Genomic DNA, 19945 nt, shown 5'->3' on the forward strand with positions numbered 1-19945 from the left:
CAACTACCAGACTAGGAGGGTATTGATCGACAATGGCAGTTCCACAGATATCCTCTTTTGGGAAGCTTTCAGCAGAATGGGAATTTCTCCCGACCGGTTACAGCCAGCGCCAACGCCCCTTAAAGACTTCACCAAGGATACCATCCAACCAGCTGGTGCGATCGCTTTGTCCGTACTAGTAGGCACGGCTCCCAGAACCATGTCCCTCATGGTAGACTTCCTGGTGGTCAAGGCCCCTTCCTCATACAACATGATACTTGGGAGATCGTCATTGAATCAAATGAAGGTTGTCACTTCCACATACCACCTAAAAGTAAAATTTCCCACCGCATGCGGGGTAGGAGAGATGCGAGGTGAACAACAGACCGCGAGGGACTACTACACCAAGGAGATGCAGTCAAAGGCAGTAACCATGCAAACTCTAGAATCAAGCCACGAGTAGGCTGTCGAACCAGCATCGCCCTCACAGACAGGACAAGGGCAGGAGGAGGAAAACAAAGAGACACAAGTACAGATGAGACTCGAAGGGCAGCCCAGCCGCCATCTTCGGCGGTGATTGAATTGGACCGCAAAGTGAGGGATGAAGAAGCGCTAAGACAAGCAGAGCCCGATGAACCCCTGGTCTTGGTGCCATTGGATTATGGAGACCCGGAGCGGACTGTACGAATGGGATCCAAAATTTCTGAAGAACTGAGCCAGTCCATGAAACTCTTGCTTCTGGAGCATCGCGATGTCTTTGCTTGGTGCCATGAAGAAATGCCAGGTATCGATGGGTCGGTGATAGAGCACCAGCTTAGCATAAATCCTGACGCCAAAAGGGTCAAGCAGAAGCACCGCAGTTTCAGTGCAGAGAAATACGTGGCTATAGCTGAGGAAGTGGAACGCCTCCTCGTTATGGCTTTCATTCGGGAAGTTTACTATCCCGAGTGGCTCTCTAATGTTGTACTGGTCAAAAAGGCAAGTGGGAAGTGGAGGATGTGTGTTGATTTCACCCACTTGAACAAAGCATGTCCGAAGGATAGTTTTCCTCTCCCAAGGATAGACTTGATAGTAGATTCGACAGCCGAACATTTGTTACTCAGCTTTATAGATGCATACTCTAGTTACAATTAGATAAGAATGAGTCCAGGCGATGAAGAGAAAACAACATTTATTACCGATAGAGGACTTTATTGCTATACGGCAATGCCATTCTGTCTCAAAAATGCGGGAGCGACATACCAACTCTTGGTCAATAGAATGTTCAAGAACTAGATCAGGAGGAATATGGAGGTCTACGTAGACGATCTGTTGGTTAAGAGCAAGAAGGCAGAACAACATCTTGACGACCCCTTTGCGGTGCTGAGAAGGTACAAAATGAAACTTAACCTGCATAAATGCGTCTTTGGGTGGAATCAGGGAAGTTCCTGGGCTTCATGGTTTCGGATCGAGGGATCGAGGCCAATCCCGAAAAGATCAGGGCCATCATGGATATGCCTCAGCCAAACTACACCAGGAGAAGACCTGACTATGTATCTGGCGGTGTCACCCAATGCAGTGTCCTCTGTCTTAACCAGAATCGAGGCAGGGATTCAACGCCCAGTTTATTACGTTAGCAGAGCTTTTCGAGGCACAGAAGCCAGGTACCCCCGAACAGAAATGCTTGCTTTTGCATCAGTAATCACCGCCAAGCGGTTGAGACCCTACTTTCAGGCCCACCCGATAAAGGTCCAAACCGATGTCCCCCTGAGGAAGATATTACAGAAACCCGATATCTCAGGCCGAATGACTAGCTGGGCGATTGAACTAAGTGAGTTCGAGATCGAATACCTCCCTCGAACGTCGATAAAAGGATAGGTACCAGCAGACTTTGTAGCCGAATTCTCGAACTTCCCTGAAGAAGTGATTGTTGCACCCCAAGGCAAGTCGTGGCAGGTCTAGGTTGAAGGTTCGTCTTGTCGGACAAGTGGTGGAGCGGGAGTGCACATAGTGACAGATTCGGGTGAGAGATTTGATTACGCGCTCAAACTCGGATTCAAGATTACCAACAATGAAGCAGAATATGAGGCGCTCCTGTCGGGACTAACGATTGCCAGGTCCCTTGGCACAACAGAAGTTGAAGTAAAAGTCGACTCGCAGATAGTGGTAGGGCAGGTGACCGAACAGTTCCTCACGAAGGGGGAAAATTTGAAAAGATATCTTCAACGAGTTGGAGAAGAGCGGGATCATTTCCAGTATTCTGCCATCCATCAGATTCCTAGAGGAGAGAACCAGGAAGCGGATCGGCTAGCTAAGGCAGCCTCAGGGTAAGAAGAGGTCCCACTTCCAGACCATGTGGTCGCCCGAACTGTTGATATAGCTACGGTGGGAATTCGGGTGTCAGCTATCGAGGTCCTATAGCCCCTGGCATGGGCCGTGAATATTTTGAGGTTTCTTAAAGAAGGAATTCTGCCAGACGATCGGGAGGAAGCCCGAAAGGTTAGGAACCGAGCAGCCAGATTTACGTTGGTAGAGGGAATTCTGTATAAAAGAGGCTACGATGAGCCTCTGTTAAGGTGCATCTCCTCTGAGCAGACTCAGTACGTATTGGCTGAAATCCATGAAGGAGTTTGCAGCAATCACGCGAGCGGGAGGGCATTGGCATTGCGAACTGCTCGGGTGGGATACTACTGGCCTAATGCTCACAAGGATGCCGACGAGTTTGCCCAAAAATTTCTTAAATGCCAGGAAAACACCCTTATACCTCATTGTCCTCCAGCAGAACTTACTTCTGTCACTGCCCCGTGGCCCTTCGCCCAATGGGGGTTGGATTTCATCGGTCCCCTCCCAGTAGGCAAAGGAGGGGTAAAATTTGCCGTGGTAGCGGTAGACTATTTTACCAAGTGAGTAGAAGCGGAAGCTTTAGCGACAATCACAGCTCGAGCAATAACAAATTTCCTCTGAAGTCCATAATCTGCTGATTCGGTATTCCCCAAAGCCTCATCTCCAACAATGGGCGACAATTTGATTGTTCGCACTCTCGAGAATGGTGCTCGGAGCTCAAGATCAAGGCCAAGTACTCCTCTCCAGGACACCCGCAAGCCAACGGTCAGGTACCAACAAGACGCTACTCAACATCTTAAAGAAGAAGCTGGGAGCGTAGAAAGGGGAATGGGCTGAAGAACTTCCAAGCACGTTGTGGGCCTAGCAGACGTCAGTAAGAACCCCAACTGGAGAAACACCTTTCTCCCTGGTCTATGGAGTGGAAGCTGTGATACCAGCAGAAGTGGCCATACCCACGTAGAGGGTGCAACAATATGACCCAGATTGGAACAGCTAGCGATTGAGGGAGAGCCTAGATTTCTTGGAAGAAAGAAGGGAGGAAGCTGTAAGCCGAGCGGCAGCCAACAAACGAAGAGTTGAATTGTATTTTAATAAACAAGTCCGACCTCGTAACTTCAAAGTAGGTGATATGGTCTTAAAGCAAACGGGAGTTATGACCCAAGATGAAGGCAAAATGAGTCCTAACTGGGAAGGACCGTACCTGGTAGCGGCGACCGGAAAACCTGGCTTATACTGGCTGAAGGACCATGAAGGGAACTAGCAGCCACACCCATGGAATGCGAAGCACTTAAGAAAGTATTTCGTATAAAAATGATTCGACCCAAGCTCAAACGAATGTAAAACTATTACTAGTCAAAATTTTTATGAACTAATTTTGAAATGTTGTGTTACTATGTCTCCCTGAAATAGCCCAAGTCATTTAAGCCCGATCTTGAGACTGGCCACGAAGTATAAAGCACAGGAACCGAGCCATGAGCTCTGACCTGCTAACAGCTATTCTCAACACAGTCTAAATGACTTGCCGAGCTTCGTTCCAAAAGAAAGGAGGAAACGCATTGGTGAGGGAGCAGGGGCCTCGGGCTCTACCAACATATAAGTGCCAACCCACTAAGTATAAAGCACAGGAACCGAGCCATGAGCTCTGACCTGCTAACAGCTATTCTCAACGCAGTCTAAATGACTTGCCGAGCTTTGTGCAAAAAGAAATGAGAAAACGCATTGGTGATGGAGCAGGGCCCTCGGGCTCTACCAACCTATAAGTGCCAACCCACGAAGTATAAAGCACAGGAACCGAGCCATGAGCTTTGACCTGCTAACAGCTATTCTCAACGCAGTCTAAATGACTTTCCGAACTTCGTACAAAAAGAAAGGAGGAAACGCGTTGGTGAAGGAGTAGGGCCCTCGGGCTCTGCCAATCTATAAGTGCCAACCCACGAAATATAAAGCACAGGAACCGAGCCATGAGCTCTGACCTGCTAACAACTATTCTCAGCGCAGTCTAAATGACTCACCGATTTTCGTGCAAAAAGAAATGAGGAAACGCATTGGTGAGGGAGCAGGGCCCTCGAGCTCTGCCAACCTATAAGTGCCAACCCACGAAGTATAAAGCATAGGAACCGAGCCATGAGCTCTAACCTGCTAACAGCTATTCTCAACGCAGTCTAAGTGACTTGCCGGGCTTAGTGCAAAAAGAAAGAAGGAAATGCATTGGTGAGGGAGCAGGGCCCTCGGGCTCTGCCAACCTATAAGTGCCAACCCACGAAGTATAAAGCATAGGAACCAAGCCATGAGCTCTTACCTGCTAACAGCTATTCTCAACGCAGTCTAAATGACTTGCCGGGCTTCTTGCAAAAAGAAAGAAGGAAACGCATTGGTGAGGGAGCAAGGCCCTCAGGCTCTACCGACCTACGGGTGCTGACCTGCAAAGTAGGAAGCACCGAAACCGAGCTATGAGCTCCGACATTTGACAGCGATCACCAAGGCAAAAGCGAGAGCGAGACAAGATATAGAAAGCCTGCAGAAAAGAAGGTAGACAGAGTCCTTTATATGTATCCCGAACAGAGTTACAAGTGGAGCAATAAGGGAAGTCTTACATCGTTAAAAAAAAAAAATGGGAAGACGAGACAAAAAGGGGTCCAACTACAAAGTTACTACAAAAATAAACACGGCAGCACTGGGAAGATGGACGCCCAATAGATTCAGCAAAGTACGTCCCCTCTTCTGCAAGCGAGAGGCTAGGTGGCACCCAACTAAGAGTCCCCTGGTGTCGAATTGGGATTCAAGGTTGAACTGGGAGGCGGTAACAATGCGGGTAACAAGAAATCGATGGGCAGGCAACGACTAAGGTGTAGTTCCCCCCCCCCCCGCCCCCCGGACGTCTATTCCCATCCTCTTCAGCCACGGCTGCTGCGCCACTGCCTTGATCGAGCACCGTCCAGAACCTGTGGGATGCAGGTTCTGGTTCAAATGCTCACGGAGGTCGACCCCCATAAGCAAGAGGGCAAGAACAAGTGAGGCGTCATAAGCAAGAGGGTAAGAACAAGAGATGTGTGGAGTTGGTCGTGTTCCCAACAACTGAACCCCTACCGGCAGCATCCCAAACACCAGAATAGAACGCGTCCGCCTCCCTTAAACTGCAGAAGGGGGGAAAAAGGTCATAGTAGATTGTCAAAGCTAATAAAGGAAAGAGAAGGCAGGGCTGGTTACACCCCCACAGAAGATGAAAACATCCCTTTTTATAGCTGGAAACGACTCGGGCACCCCCGGGGCCCCACGACACCTAAGAGCCCCCCAGCTCCGACGTGTCTGCGGGGGGGCTCCCACATGTCTGCGGGGACTCCAAGGTTTACCCACGTGTCCCCTGTGGAGGATGAATCCCGAGTTGTGGTCGGTAAGGAGATTTAAGCATGGAAAATCTTAGCCGACACATAAAACAAAATAAAGAAGGTGACTGATGAAGAAGTTGAGTACGAAACTTGAGTCGCGAGTGTAATAAAGACACCTGGTGCGGTTGACCGAAGTAGGACAACGCTTGGGCCAAACAAGGAAGAAAGAGGTGTCAGTAAAAAGCAACTCCGGGATAATCACGAGGTCTACAGTAGGTTCAGCCGCCCACGTGCTTGAGGATTATGGCGTACGGCTCGGAGGACACTTGGAGAAGTGTGATAGTTACCCGACAAGATCACAGGGCGGGGTTCAAACTTGAAGAATCACCGAATGCGAAGTAATGTCACCCGTTTAAACCCATATGGAAATGCCAAGGAAAATTAAGTCCAAACGAGAAAATGCCCTCTAAGCGAGCAGTTGCACCTTAATACCCATGTGGCATGCTGCCCAGTGGAAGGCGAGCCAGAATAAAAAAAAAATGGGATGCGTCACTTTACGCCCAGTAGACAGAGCCACGTTGAGGGGCTCTGCTAAGGAGCACAGCACTGTAATTGCCCTTCGGGGTACTTACCAGCGCAGGGGAACCTAACACCCTACTCGGTCCAATAGGACTTAACATCAAGAGACTACAAGGCACACTGCAAAAGCTAAAGGGAGGGTGCAGGTCAGAATAAAAGAATCAAAGTTATTACTCTAGGAAAGTTTAATACATTGGTATTTACAAAAAAGAGAATACAACAAAACAAAAAAAAAAACAATAAAAGAATAATACAACAAAAAAAAAAAAAAAACATCTAAGGAGGAGGGTTGTTGAAAGCCAAAGGCATCTCCTTCACGCCCCAAGTCAGCATCTTCTCGTAAGCTTTAACGTCCAGCACGATCTCCCGAAGGTTTAGAGCATGGAGATCAGTCCCGGAGTTCTGGAGAAGTAGTCCATGGAGGCGCTCGAGGCCTTCCCTGTACCCGTTGATCCAGGCCTTGTTGCGGAGGGCAGGGGCTTTCCTAAGTTGGGACTCTAGCTGGATTGAGCGCTCCTTGGCAGCCTTCAAAGAGGACTCCATTCGGGAAACTGAAGCTCGGGCCAAAGCCTTAGTCACGTCCACAGATTTGATGAGCCCCATGTACTGGTGGAACATGAGAACCCGAATCTGGGTGGACTGCTTCTTCTCGGCCTCTAGTGTCTCAATTGACCCCTCGCCCTGCTTCAACGCCACTTGAGCGAATTCTAGCTCACGCTCCAGCTCGGCCACGCGTCTTTGCTCGTCCTCCAAGGCGTTAGCAGCATCGACGCTCCTTTCCAAAGCCTCCCGGGCGGACTCTGGTTCGCGCCCCAACCTCTGAATCTCTGCACATGCTTCTCCCCCTAGGCCAAGAGGAGGCCAGATTGGGCAAGAAGGACCTCCAGCTCCTTCTGTGTAGACTCCAGGTCCGCGACCGTGGAGGTCAGTCTAACCCGGAGTCTGTCCGTCTCAATGCCCTTCAGTTGGAGTTCCTTGCGCTTGAGGTCGAGCTCCAGACTCATGATCTTCATCAGCTTAGCCATGTCCTTATTCAGCTTCCTCTGTTCATGGATCTTCTCAAGACGGAGTGCATTGCTCTCTCTCAGGGACTCGTTCTCCACCTCCAAGGACTGCTTCTCACTCAGTAGCTTCTCCCCGTGAAGGTTCAGCAATTTGTTTAATGCCCTCTAAGTCTTGAGGTCCTCTTCCAGAGCCTCTTGCTCTGGGAGACCAGGTCGGCAAACTCCTCAACGGCCTAGGGAGTCAACATTAACCCCTTCGATTAAGCAAAAAGAGAAAGAAAAAAAAGGAGAGAACAGAGCGGAAAGAAAGGTTGCCGCGCAGAAGAACACTTACATTGGCAAAAAGGGGTTGGAACTTCTGGAAGTAGGATTCAAAGAATGTTGTGCGGGCCCTGACATGGCTAGACCCAGGACCCTGCGATGCCCCTGGCTCGGAAGAAGAAGGGGGCTCGATGGGCACCAGAGGCAGAATAACCTCTTGGTGTGAGGGCGATGGAGTCGTTTCCCCCTCGCTCGGTAAGGATACCTCACAGGGAGGATCCTACGGGAGGGCGGAGTGAGAGCTTGGCGAGCCTCCAGCTTGGGTCGGGCTCTCACCCTGCACATCGCCCGTGCAAAGGGGGCTGCAGCTCAGGGAGGGGACGTCCTCTACCTCCACCATGGCGACATCTTGCTGCTGAGGGGAAGGCGCATCATGCGGAATCTGACACTCCTGAGCGGGACACACAACCCAACACGAGGAGAGATAACAAAAGGAAAACAAGTGAAACAAATCGTCAAACGAACATCAATGAAAACAGAGAAGACCTCCGATCTAGGAGCAGTCCCATCGGGGTTCTGTTTCGTAACCTTAGGGAATTCGGGCCCCCCGGCAGGCAAAAATCCTTCTTCTGAGAGAAGGGTTGTCGGGATGGGGATCAGGGAGCCTCCAGAATGTGTCGAGCTAAAGTGCCCGGGGACAGAGGTAGAAGAATGAGGGAAACCCCCTTCGAAGGATGCGTCGAACTCAGCAAGCATCTCCTCGAAAGAGGTTGGCCGCTTGCGTAGGAGTTCTTCCTCTTCGAGGAGAGCCTCCTCAAAGGAGGTGAAGGCACCCGGCACCTACGCTGTCCCCAAAGGCTCGGGACCTTCAAAAGCTGAAGCAAAGAGTGAGGCTACCGCAGCTTCGGCGTCTTCTTCTTCTGCAGGGCCTGTTTGGGAATTCGGGAAGAGCAAACGTAATTATTCGCAGCTCAAACAAAAAATATATATATGTGTTTGAAAATTTATGGTGATCTACCTCCAGAAGGATCGACATCCTAGGCGGGCTGACGGGCTCTCTCCACGGCTCTGATCGAGTCGTCCTTGCGAGCAGCCCGACCAGACTCTCCTCTAGGTGCCACTCACTGAGAGCTCTTCCCATTTCACCAGGCAGCTTCGGGTTTGGAAGGAAGGGGTAGAGTGACGGGGACTTCTTCGGCAGGAATGGGCCGAGGGGGGTTGGTGCCTTCGGCTCAGTGCGCTGACGTTTGGGGTGTTCCCCTTCGGGAAAGGAAGGAGCAGGACATTTTTCCCTGGTCGGGGAAAGTGGACCCAACAGGAAATCCCGGCCCAATACGTGGTTGTGGGGCGGGAGGACGAGGTAACGACGGATGTAGTCATCGTTCAAAAGCGCGTCAGTCTCTGACAGGTTGGGATGGGCCAAAACCCAGGACACGACGGAAGCGACTCGGAGTTCCTCCCGCTCCGATAAAGTAATGGCCAAAGATTTGGTGGTCGGAACCTTGCCCCATACAGACCGAACCGGGAATTCACCATAGTCCCTCTCCCCCTCGGGGCACTCCCAACCGGTGCCCCTTAAGAAGAAAAACAATCGGTGCCACTCCTTTATTGAAGAATAGCGCCTCTCCAAGAATATAAAACGCCTTTCGGCAGTATAAGACTTGAAACTACAACAATTCCCATCGAGTCGATTGATTCGGTACACGCTCAGGAATTCGCGAGCGGTTGAGTAAGGGTTATCTTCCGAACCGGATAGAACAAGTCGGAAGGCCACACAGCTGGCCAAGAGTAAACACTAGGCGTTGGGATTAAGTTGTACAAGGGCAAGTTTCAGATAGTCCAGGACGTCACGGACAGGGCGGCAGAGCGGGAAATGAAGCCCGATGGAGAACATGTGGGGGTAAAGCACCACGACCGTCGCCAGACCTTGGCAGTCCACCATAGTGACGAGGGATGACGGAACCTCAACCGAGGTCCCGTCAAGAAGTGGAAACTCCCTGCAGAAAGCGCGGAGCTCGGTCTTGGTCATGGACGAAATCCATCAATGCCCAGCGAAATAGTTGAAGCGATATTCGTCAACGGTCTGCTTAGTCATGGCGGAAGGTGAAGAGGAGAAATCAAAAGGATGGTTGGGAATACAAGACGAAGGTATCAGAGAAGGAGAAAGGTAAGAGATGAAACGTAAATATAAAAGGGGGTAGCGTAATAAAACGGCCTTCGAATTAAAGTGACGGCGCGGGATTCAAGAGGCACCTCGATAGCAGAAAGACGGCGCGGCGTTATCACAGCATGTGCGCGAGGAACTAACTGACGCTAGGTTATCAATCCGGCGCTCACAATCACAAAAAAGAAAGGATTTTTGAATTTCCAGCCCACAGGTATGCTTACAATTCGCGGGGTACTGTGATGGGGGAAAAATCATTACCTTGGGCCCAGGATAGCAGGGAGGGGTCGTTGCGGGGAGTTGGGCCGACAATGAGGCCCAACCTGGTCACCTAAGCCCGGGCAAGGAAAGTAAAAGCCCAGACTAGAATATGGACAGGGAGTTCAGGTCAGGGCAGGAGATTTGGAGGAAGACTAGGGAAAGAGGGAAGAAGGCTGTGAGATGGTCACCAGATGGAAGGGACGCGGAACAGAGGCCACGTCGCATTTAATGCAGCTCAAAACAGAGGCCACGTCGCATTAAATGCGGCCCAGAACAAAGGCCACGTCACATTAAATGCATCCCAGGGCACAGGATGTACGACATTGAATGCAGCCCAAGACCAGAGTAGAGCACAAAGAAGGCCTGGGGCTGTCGCTGCTCGGTGAGGTGACAACGTGAAAGCTGCTCGGTAATGAAGTACGCAGGACGAACTGCCCCGCACTACGCAACGCCCTACCATGGGGAAATCCTATACGGTAACTATAAATAAGGGTCAACCCAGCGGCAAATGAAGTAATAGAAAAAATAGTATCATCCTTGTCCATCGTTCTTGCTTCCATTCTTTGATCTTTCCCCTCAAGATATTGACTTAAACATCATAGAATTAACAGACCCCAAGGTCCCCTCTCCGTTTTGACTGTGCAGGATCGTGCTTGGATACCGGAGGTGAGAAGTTACCCAGGCCCATGAAACACGACATCATCAGAGCGAGCAAAGAAATAGGCAAGCAAAAGCCTAGGTGAGTAATAGTGGTCGTGACGAAAAGATACCGCAATCCGAGAAATCTAGGCATCCCTAGATACCCCCTCAGTTCATCTGGTATATGACGTGACTTAGAATGAAACGTATCTCGTAAGTGTTATACGTTTGATTCAGTGCTCGGGACCGTACGAGGTGCCCCCACGGATCTACTAGAAAGTCTTCATTTAATGAATACGACATCGTTTCGCGAAGAACTCGTGCGAGTCATAAATCGTAACAGACTTCACCACCTTCACACTCCACCTCGATCGATCACAGCTAAGCATCAGAAGCTTTATTGGCGCATGCCTTACATCCACAATGGCAGATCAAAAGGACCAGCCTCGATGGAGGAACTCGTTCCTGCTTGGCCGAATGTCTCATTCACGACATGAGCATCATTACCTGCCTCTACCCCTCCAATACAACGTACATCTGGACGGAAGGATGCCAGCCAACGAGAGGAAAAATTTCACGATGTTATGCAGGTAACCTATGAAGCTTCGTTTCCCTCTCTTTTCTCCTTGAAGGCTATTTCTAAACCTTTTGTTTAGATGTTCAAAGCTCCTTTCCTCTCTCTCTCTCTCTAAGTTTCTAAGCGCGTGCGCGCGCGCACACACTTAAACACTACGATATATCATCGAATTGGGCAATCTCAACACTTGAGTTATGCCAATCAATGACCATCCGTAGCTTCTATGAATACTCGCTGCTTGAGGTAAGTTATCTTCAGTGACGGTGCTTACTAATGCTTATTCGATGACTATGGGTTATACATTTCGATCAGTTTACGGCTTTCATGGTGGCGCGCGGTGTGAGTGGCTTTAACCTCATATCTCGCTTTGTAACTCAAACATTTTTGCAACTTTGATAAATGTTCGTATTTTTTAATAATATTTATTTCTTACTGTTGCTCGCCTTTGCTTTTTGGGCTGGTAATAAATTGCCGGTACTTTGGGTTTTAATATTTAGTTGTTAACGTTGGCCTTTTAATTCTGAGTCCGTTAGTGTTTTTACGTCGTTTAAACTTTTTCTCTTAAATTTTATCTTACCGGATCTTTATTAATATGGTCCAATAAATTATGTAGATCGGTTTATTTTTTTACTTTTAATATTGGTTGATAATTGATTGTGCCGTTTCCTGAAGAGAAAAACGTCAACTTTCATTAATGTGTTCTTTTATTCTTTGCACAATAGTTACCGGATGTATTTTGATTTGTTTAAATATTGATGGAGGTTGGCGTCCATTATGTATCGATCTTTTCATTCCAGTGTGGTGTTGTTTTTCTCTGTACAATATTATAGAAAAAACTAGTAGAAGTGTACATGGATACTTTTGAGAGTATTTCCAGATAAAATAAATGTGTTCTTTGAGTGGAGTTTTGGGCGGGCACAACTGCTTGTGCAGAGTTGGTTCGGGCTATACAACGTTCAGTTGGACTATTGTATCCTGTATGAGTCAAGTCAATAGGAGTTTTGCTGCACCGATTAATTTTGAGACTATGTACACTGCAGATTGGTTTCGTTTTAATTTTAATTTAATTATAACTTTTATTATATTATTATATATTTCACCGACAATTTACAATTCTCATATCTCGTATGATGATTATGTAAGTAGTTTTTATCTTCGTATTCCACCTTATAACATGATATTATAATGTTTGATCTATTGTTTTCAACAAAGAGGGTGTGTGGGTGATTCACAACCGCAAGTCTGAATGAATTATCATCTTGGTGGAGTTCCCCTCATCACTTACGAGTGTTTAAAAATAGAGTGACATCCCCTAAACTAACGCTAGGCTATCAATGAGTTTGGGAAGGTTGTAACGATCTTGGGTCAAGTGGTCGCCTCTTGGCTAGTGACGGCTGGAGATCACTTATGGTGAACTACGGTCATGTCAAGCCATAAACGATTCTTGAGACAAAGTCACATGGGCGGCTATTACCCACAATGTGTAAAAGGGAGCCAGGTCATGTGCAGGAACTTTTAGAGGAGGCTGTGGCACATGGGTCGATTCAGAAAATGGTTAGGATGGTCTTTATGGATGTCAGAGAACATGGAGGATCTTGGATTCACGAGCTTTCTTTTTAAGTTATATTGCTTGGGAATTATGTTAATTAAGAAATACATCTATTGCTTAGGATTCTTATTGTCTTAAAGTTATGAAAAATGTTATTTACAATCGGCACTTGCAACCACGGGGTAATCGCCACATTTAAAAAAATAAAATAAAATAAAAAAAGTGTCTACACTGCATGTGGGATTTCTCTCCCTGTGACCCAGCCTTAAAACCCTTGCTTTCTCTAGAACACTTCTTATGTGGAATAGTAGTCGTGCTTCGCGCTTTCTCTCATCAATGTTCACATTGTAGAGAAATGTATTTGGGTTGGTTGGTTTTGCTCACTCTACTATGCTTACTATTGACATGAAGAGAGAGCCGGAGCTTGGGTTCATGGGAATGGGCAATATGGGTTGAATTCAGTTTCAAGGAGGAGAGTGGGTAGGTTGCTTGTTTCCTGGGAATTTAATTTCCCTTTGACTACAGTTTCTTTGGATACTGTCCGGCTTTCTCAATTTCAAGCTGATGAACCACGCAGTCCTTCTTTTTGGACAATATGGATTGAATTCAGTTTGAAAGAGGGGAGTGGGGAGGTTGCTTGTTTCCTGAGATTTTTTTTTTTTTTTTGAGTAAAAAAACATTCATCAACATCATAACAAATCTGAGTCATTACATACAGAGAATTTATAAGGCAACATGTTCCATTGCAGAGACATATCTAGAGACTTCTGAGGGCAAAACAATATAGCTATCCGTAACAATCATTCATATTTCAATAGAAACAAATGACTCTAGAAAAATCTGAAAATGCAACCTCCTATAAATCACTCCACTCCCCTTTTCTACCGAAGCAAATGCCGAATGGCAGCAGTAGCATTGCCTTTGTGCTCACGTAAGGCTCTTTCAGCCACCTTTGGGTCCAACTCTAGTTCATTTGCAATTATGTCAACATCAGATGCGCTAATCTTAATAGAAGCTAGTTCTTTCTCTCTCAATCTTGTAGCTTTCCAATCTGCTTCTGTTGATGCTACAATCGACGCCATTGCCTCTTGGCGTGAGTGGAGTCAAGCTGGCAATCTTCAACGCAGTCGGTGAGCTTGTCGAAGGCTTTGCTCTGTTGATGCATGTCCTTGGAGTCCAACACCGTCTCTATCCCTCCGTTGTCTACGCCCTCCATGATTTGCTCCCTTTGCTCGATCGCTTTCTCTGCAGAACGATTTTCTTGGAAATTTAATTTCCCTTTGACTACAATTTCTTTGGATATTGTCTGACGTTCTCGATTTCAAGCTGATGAACCATGCAGTCCTTTCTTCCTTCAAGATCTCAGTCCTTCTTCCTTCTTTCTTCTTCTGGTCTGATGGTCTTCTCGATTTTCTTTTTCTTTAAAAAAAAAAAATTGCCAAAGCCACTTTATCCAGTTACACACGATTCCGCAAGGGTGGTTGTACGTAGCAGAACCATTGCTTAAGATTTTTGTTACGTACGTTAACTTATACATATGTTGCTCAACATTCTTACATCTTATATTAGTATACCAATTGTCATTGCCTGCATTATATGACTTGCCACTGAACTAAACTTAATAAGATTTTTGTAATCTTACCATGGTAGTCCCACTATAGGTTCGCTCTTTGAAACCATAGACTTTGTTATAGACTTGGGCAACGAGGATACTTAACAGTAGGACGACCCGATGTAGCCCAAGGAGTGAGAAGAGAGTCTGCCCCCATTTGGATCATTAAATTTGATTTGCTTAGCTTATTTCCTATTATTATGTATTGGTTTCACCCCAATGGGGATGTGGTTCTTTGTGATCCTTTTCGAAACACTATGGGTTGTAATGAATTTGATAAATATGGAGTTGTAACTTTGTGAGTTGGATGGCACTTGAGGCCATGTTTGGAGTTTTTGGATTTTCTCTAGTACTTGTATGTGTAGATCTAATATGTGCCTTTTACCTCTTTTCTGTTGTGAATTCACTACACGAGTATGCAAAGCATACGAGCACTCGAACATTCTCGATCGTAATGGGGTGTGTCGGCCGAGCGTTGCATGCTTTGACACCATGGTTTTCTGCCAAACTACAAGTGGAGCCTAGGTGTTAGGGACCTTAGTCTTGTCCCTAAACATTAAGTCCATGAGCTCGTCTTGGTGATGATGGTGAATGAGTGATCTTGCCAACTTGCTTGGCCTTCAATAATGGGTAGGTGTTTGGGTGATGGAATGATGGTGGAATTGGGTAGGCTAAGTGTTTAGGGCTTGCAAGTGGACAGCTAGGGTTTGTTCCTTGAGTGTGGCGCCAAATAGGTGGAGCTAGGGTTGATGAGTGGTAGTGAGGCTAGGGTTTCAGGTATGAGGCAATTAGGGTTGCCGAAATCGGCTAATGGGAATTAGGGTTGTTGCCCAAGGGGAATGGAGACTAGGGTTTCGGATTGTAAGGCAACTAGGGTTGCCAAAAATGATGTTTGGAGGGAATTTTGGAAAGATTCCTAAGTGATAGGAATCTTTGAGGATTCGGTTGAGCTAATTTGGAAAGTCAAAGTTGACTTGAGTGATTTAAGGGATGAGGGATTTAAGGGATTGAAGAGGATGATCAATTCCTTAAATCAAGGGATTTGAATTGGGGAAGTCAAGACTTCTAAAAGGAAAATGTTTCCTTATGGAGAAATGAGAGTTTTGGCTAGGGCAAAAGGGGATGGAAGAAGGGCAAATATGGAAGTGCCGTGTATGGAAGGAAGGATTTGGCTAGGGTTATATGGAAGTGGCGGCAAGGCTATTTATGGAATGTGGATTAGGGCAAATACTATAGTGGGCGACACTAAGTGTTTGGATGGATCAAATGAGGCAATGAGTGGATTATGGCAAAGAACAATCGATGAACACAATGTATTCTCAAGAACAACTCAAGAACAATTCAAGAACAATGCACATAAAATAATAAGATCAATGGAAAGAAAATGGAAGACGAAAGAATGACTGAATAATACTCATAAGATTGATAAACTGAATCACACTTATTCACGAATTGCAAAATGTGATTCTCTCCTTAGGGATTCATGAATTGCACCCCAAAGAACCCAAGTGCTAAGCACCGAAATAGATGATCTCAAGAACAAAGCCGTCCAAAAGGACTTTGTCAAAAGATGTAAAAGAAAAGACTAAGGGTCCTATTTATAAGAGTTACAAATTGGAAGCCCCCAATAGGTTCATTGGAAATAAATAATAATAAAATAAATAAAAAAGAAATAAGATAGTGGCATGAACCAAGCTTGGCCATGGCATGCATGGACCCATGGTGGGCTAGAATGGTGCATGGTGGTCTTCGGGTTGGTCCATGGCTAGGTGACATGGCCTGGTGCCATGCAAGGCCTGCTGATAGTGAGCCATGTATGATTGCTGCATTGCCCAGGCTGGTGGCCTGGGTGCTGGGCTGCACGGCATGGGCTGGAGCCCTACGCTGGATGGCATGCCTGGTGGGCATGCCAATGGCTTAGCTTGCAAGGCACGGGCTGGAGCTGTGCGCTGGATGGCATGCTTGTGAGGGAAGCATGAGGGCATGCCACTAACCTCGCTGATGTGCGACCTGGAGCGCATGCAGGGGCGTGCGCAAGGGGCGCTCACGCACAGGGGAGCGCTCGCACAAGGGGTTGCGCGTGGCTACGCACAGGGACGTGCTCAGGGGCGCACATGGCAGCGTGAATGGGCTCGCGATTCAGGGCTGTGTGCATGACAGGCCACTCACTGGGCTGCGTGCAGCTACTAACTTCGCTGGCTTGCATGCTTGCGCCCCGTGCGTGTCACGACACAGGCCAAGGCATGCGTGTAGGTTGGCCATGGTGCTGCCCTTGCCTCCCAAGGGCAGTGTCGAGGCTTGTCCTGAGGCCACTTTTCTAGGGGTTTTAACACTAGGGCGTTACACCACTACCCAATAAAATGTTTATGTTTGCTCAATAAATATCAAGTGGGCTTTAATCTAGTTATTGAGTCCAATAAAGATTCCATAATGCATGGTAATAAATTTTGGATCCGTTGCATATTCAAAATTACTTGATAAGTCTCGTTTGGACTTCCCAAAAATATTAGTCCATTATACCATCCAAAATTATTCTCTAAACCTCAACGAGCCTTAAATAAACTTTTTGGACCTATGGGCTTAATTAAAATTCATCAATAAATACTATTTGTGGGCTTATCTAAAATGGCTCATTAAACCTAATATGGGCCCAATAAAACTATCCTCATTTACATGTTGAATTATGTTATGAAATACTTATTTACATGGTGAATTATGCGTAGCAACTGCCATCCCCTCCCAAAGATCACCACCAATGCCCTTCCGGTGTAGTTAACTGGTTAATCGCCATGGCATTTATTGATGGTTAATCTTTTGAGCTTGACATTTAGGTATAAAATATTTTTGAACAATGTTACTTTTATATCATAATATTACATACAATCGTAGAGTATGCAGGCGTCGTGCAACCGCTTTGAAAAGAGTAGAGTCCGCTATTAAAAATTAATTCATTTTTATTTGAGTCCCGTATTTATTCATTTTTTTAAAGCGATTGCATGACGCTTGTACATTCACAACTATAGCAATTATTTCTCTTTCACAATAGTGCCTAGGGGCTTTAAAAAGAGTTGGATTTGTCATGATAGCTAGAGGACTGGTTTTCAGCAGGTAGAATCTAAGTGGCGTTAGCGTATAGGGTATGCCATTTCATTTTCAACTAGATGCCTTGCCTTCGATGGAGTAGAAGCCTCGGTCCACATGCACTTCATTTTCGACGGATCAAATCACTCGGGTGGGTACGGATACTGGCAAGTATGTGTGAGTAGGCCTGTGCATAAAAGGCCATAAACCGATCCGTCTGCAAGACCTGCATTTTTCAACCCGAACAAACACGGGTTCATCAGATCAAAAGTTAATTACGAGTTTTATACAAACAACCCGTCAAATCCATCAAAACCAAAAGAAAAACCCTGTTAAAGACTCAAAACGAAAACACCTCAGACTCAAAAACAAAGACTCGCCGTTTGCCATCATCGTCTTCTGTCATTGCAGAGGTGCGTTCTCTCTCTCTCTCAGTAAGATTTAGGTTTTCTGCTCTTGGGTAGGCCCGTGGGTCGAAGAGGGAGTGGTGGGGCTGGGGATGTGTTTGGGACTTTGGGTCTATTGCCGGATGAAGGGAGAGACCGTGGTAAGTGTTCTGTTAAGAGCAGTCTGAATATTTTCTGTGCTTAAACACTACTACTGGTCTTTATTTTAACTTTAGCCATCTTAGTTGCGCGCCATCTACTGTTGTGTTCCTTTTTCCTTATCTCAATAAGTATTTAGATGAACTTGGACGAGAGCAAGTGTATAAAGCAAGTAGTGAATGGCATATTCCTATATTTTTGAGTGATATAGCTGTAAACTGAAAAATCATGTTCCTTAGTCTAATTATGGTGTCTATAAATGTTGAATGCTAATTATTTATTCGAATCTAGCTATATTTGTTAGTCTTTTGAAGTTCAATTTGGGTCTTTGCCGTAGAAGAACCTATTCTCCTAGTTATTAATAGGAATTTTGCCGCGTATGGTCAATGGGTAGAGCCCTGGAGTTTTTGAAAGAAATGGTGACTTATAATTGCTTGATTGATGGGTATGTTAGTTTCAGAGATGTGGAAGGAGCAGGAGGGGTGTTGAGGTTGTGAAAGGAGGACTTCGAGGACTGCGGTGACTTACATCCTTTGTTTATAACTTGTTTGAAAACACAATTTGTTTGTGGAATAGTTGAATTGCAAGGTAGTTTGAAATAATACAGAGTAGTTTGAAAATACCCTTTGTTTTGTGGAATACCTAACCATCTGCACTATAATTGAGTTGTGTCAATGTGCTGTTATTATAAGAACTAAATAAATAAATAAATACATTGGGGTTTTTGTTTCCTCTGGGTACCTTTCCTAAAACTGGTCTAAATACATTGTTTTTTTGCTGAAATTTTGTTATGAGGTTGAGTTTGAGGTTGCTAAAATTCTGAAATTTTTTGAACTTTCTTTAGCCAGGCATGAGAATGGAGGCAATATCATACTACATCGATTTCCAGCACATGCTGATTCAGTTACTAACATTACTCTTAGAGTGGGGCTCTGCAACTCTACAATAATCTCTTGTTCATTGGATTGTACATGTAAGTTCTGGAATCTTTCACGTGGGACACATCTTAGGACAGTGGCATTCCCATGCATAATTTTTGGAGTTGCACTAGACCCAACAGAGTCTGAGTTTCATGCAACAGGGTTAGATGGTTCTGTTTACAAGGGAACATTGAAGGTTGGAAGCAAAAAACTTGTTAGCCAAGGGGGGGAACTGGTGAAATGGACCCAAAAACATGATGGGGCAGTCATATCTTTGGGGATAACAAATGAGGGGCGGAATTTGGTATCTGCAGCAGAAGATGGAAGTGTATGGATTCAGGTAATCACGACGGGAGAGCTCATTATGGCTTTTAAAAATGAGATGGGGAGCATTAGTGATATGGTGGTAAGCACAGGGAGGATTAGTTATGGCAAGGGGCATGGCGTTGGAGGAACTTCTGCAACTGATGAATCAAGGAATCGGAGTCTTTCTGGTAGAGAGTTGAGTTTTCCCATGAAGCAGACACTAGAAATGGAAGAGATATTGACTTTGTGTCAAAGGACAGGAGCAGAGCCATTGACATGCTTGAATCTGCCATTGATATGTACAAGAAGCTCTTGGAACTCATTCTCAAAGAAGCCAAGCAAGGCACCGGCACAGGTAGTGAGTAAGAGAAAGATGTCATGTATACCTTAAGTAGCTAAGTTTGTTATCCAAACAAATAAGAAAGCAGCACAACTGATTTGATGGTTTTTTTAATCTCATTTAAAAGCACAAAGAACAATTCACTATATTACATGTCACAATAACCACTGTGGAAAGTAGCAGGTAGGACAAAAAAAAAAAAAAAAAGGTCTGTGACATGTAACAGGGGTCGGGTCGGACCGGGTTGGCGTGCAAACAGTGACGGGTCGGGTCCAAACCCAGTTAAATGTCATCGGGTTGCAGGCCTATGTGTGAGAGAGAGTACAAGACCATGCATGTATTGCCAGTGGAGTGCTAATTTGTTTTTCATTCTGTATTTCAAGCATTAGAGAAGATGACAATGCCTTTTTTCTCTACAAGGTTCCCCATACGATTTGAATGAATCAATCAAGAATTCTCACCATTGCATACACATTAAAC

The 19945-nt window shown here is 46.0% G+C and overlaps 2 pseudogenes; one reads left to right on the forward strand and one right to left on the reverse strand.

Moving 5' to 3' along the window:
• Positions 1-13330: 13330 nt before the first annotated feature.
• Positions 13331-13911, reverse strand: LOC121262270 (annotated as a pseudogene).
• A 4374-nt stretch (positions 13912-18285) lies between these two features.
• On the forward strand, positions 18286-19493 carry LOC121262073 (annotated as a pseudogene).
• Positions 19494-19945: the final 452 nt, after the last annotated feature.

This window comes from Juglans microcarpa x Juglans regia, chromosome 4S (assembly GCF_004785595.1).
Source record: "Juglans microcarpa x Juglans regia isolate MS1-56 chromosome 4S, Jm3101_v1.0, whole genome shotgun sequence".
Classification (NCBI taxonomy): Eukaryota; Viridiplantae; Streptophyta; class Magnoliopsida; order Fagales; family Juglandaceae; genus Juglans; species Juglans microcarpa x Juglans regia.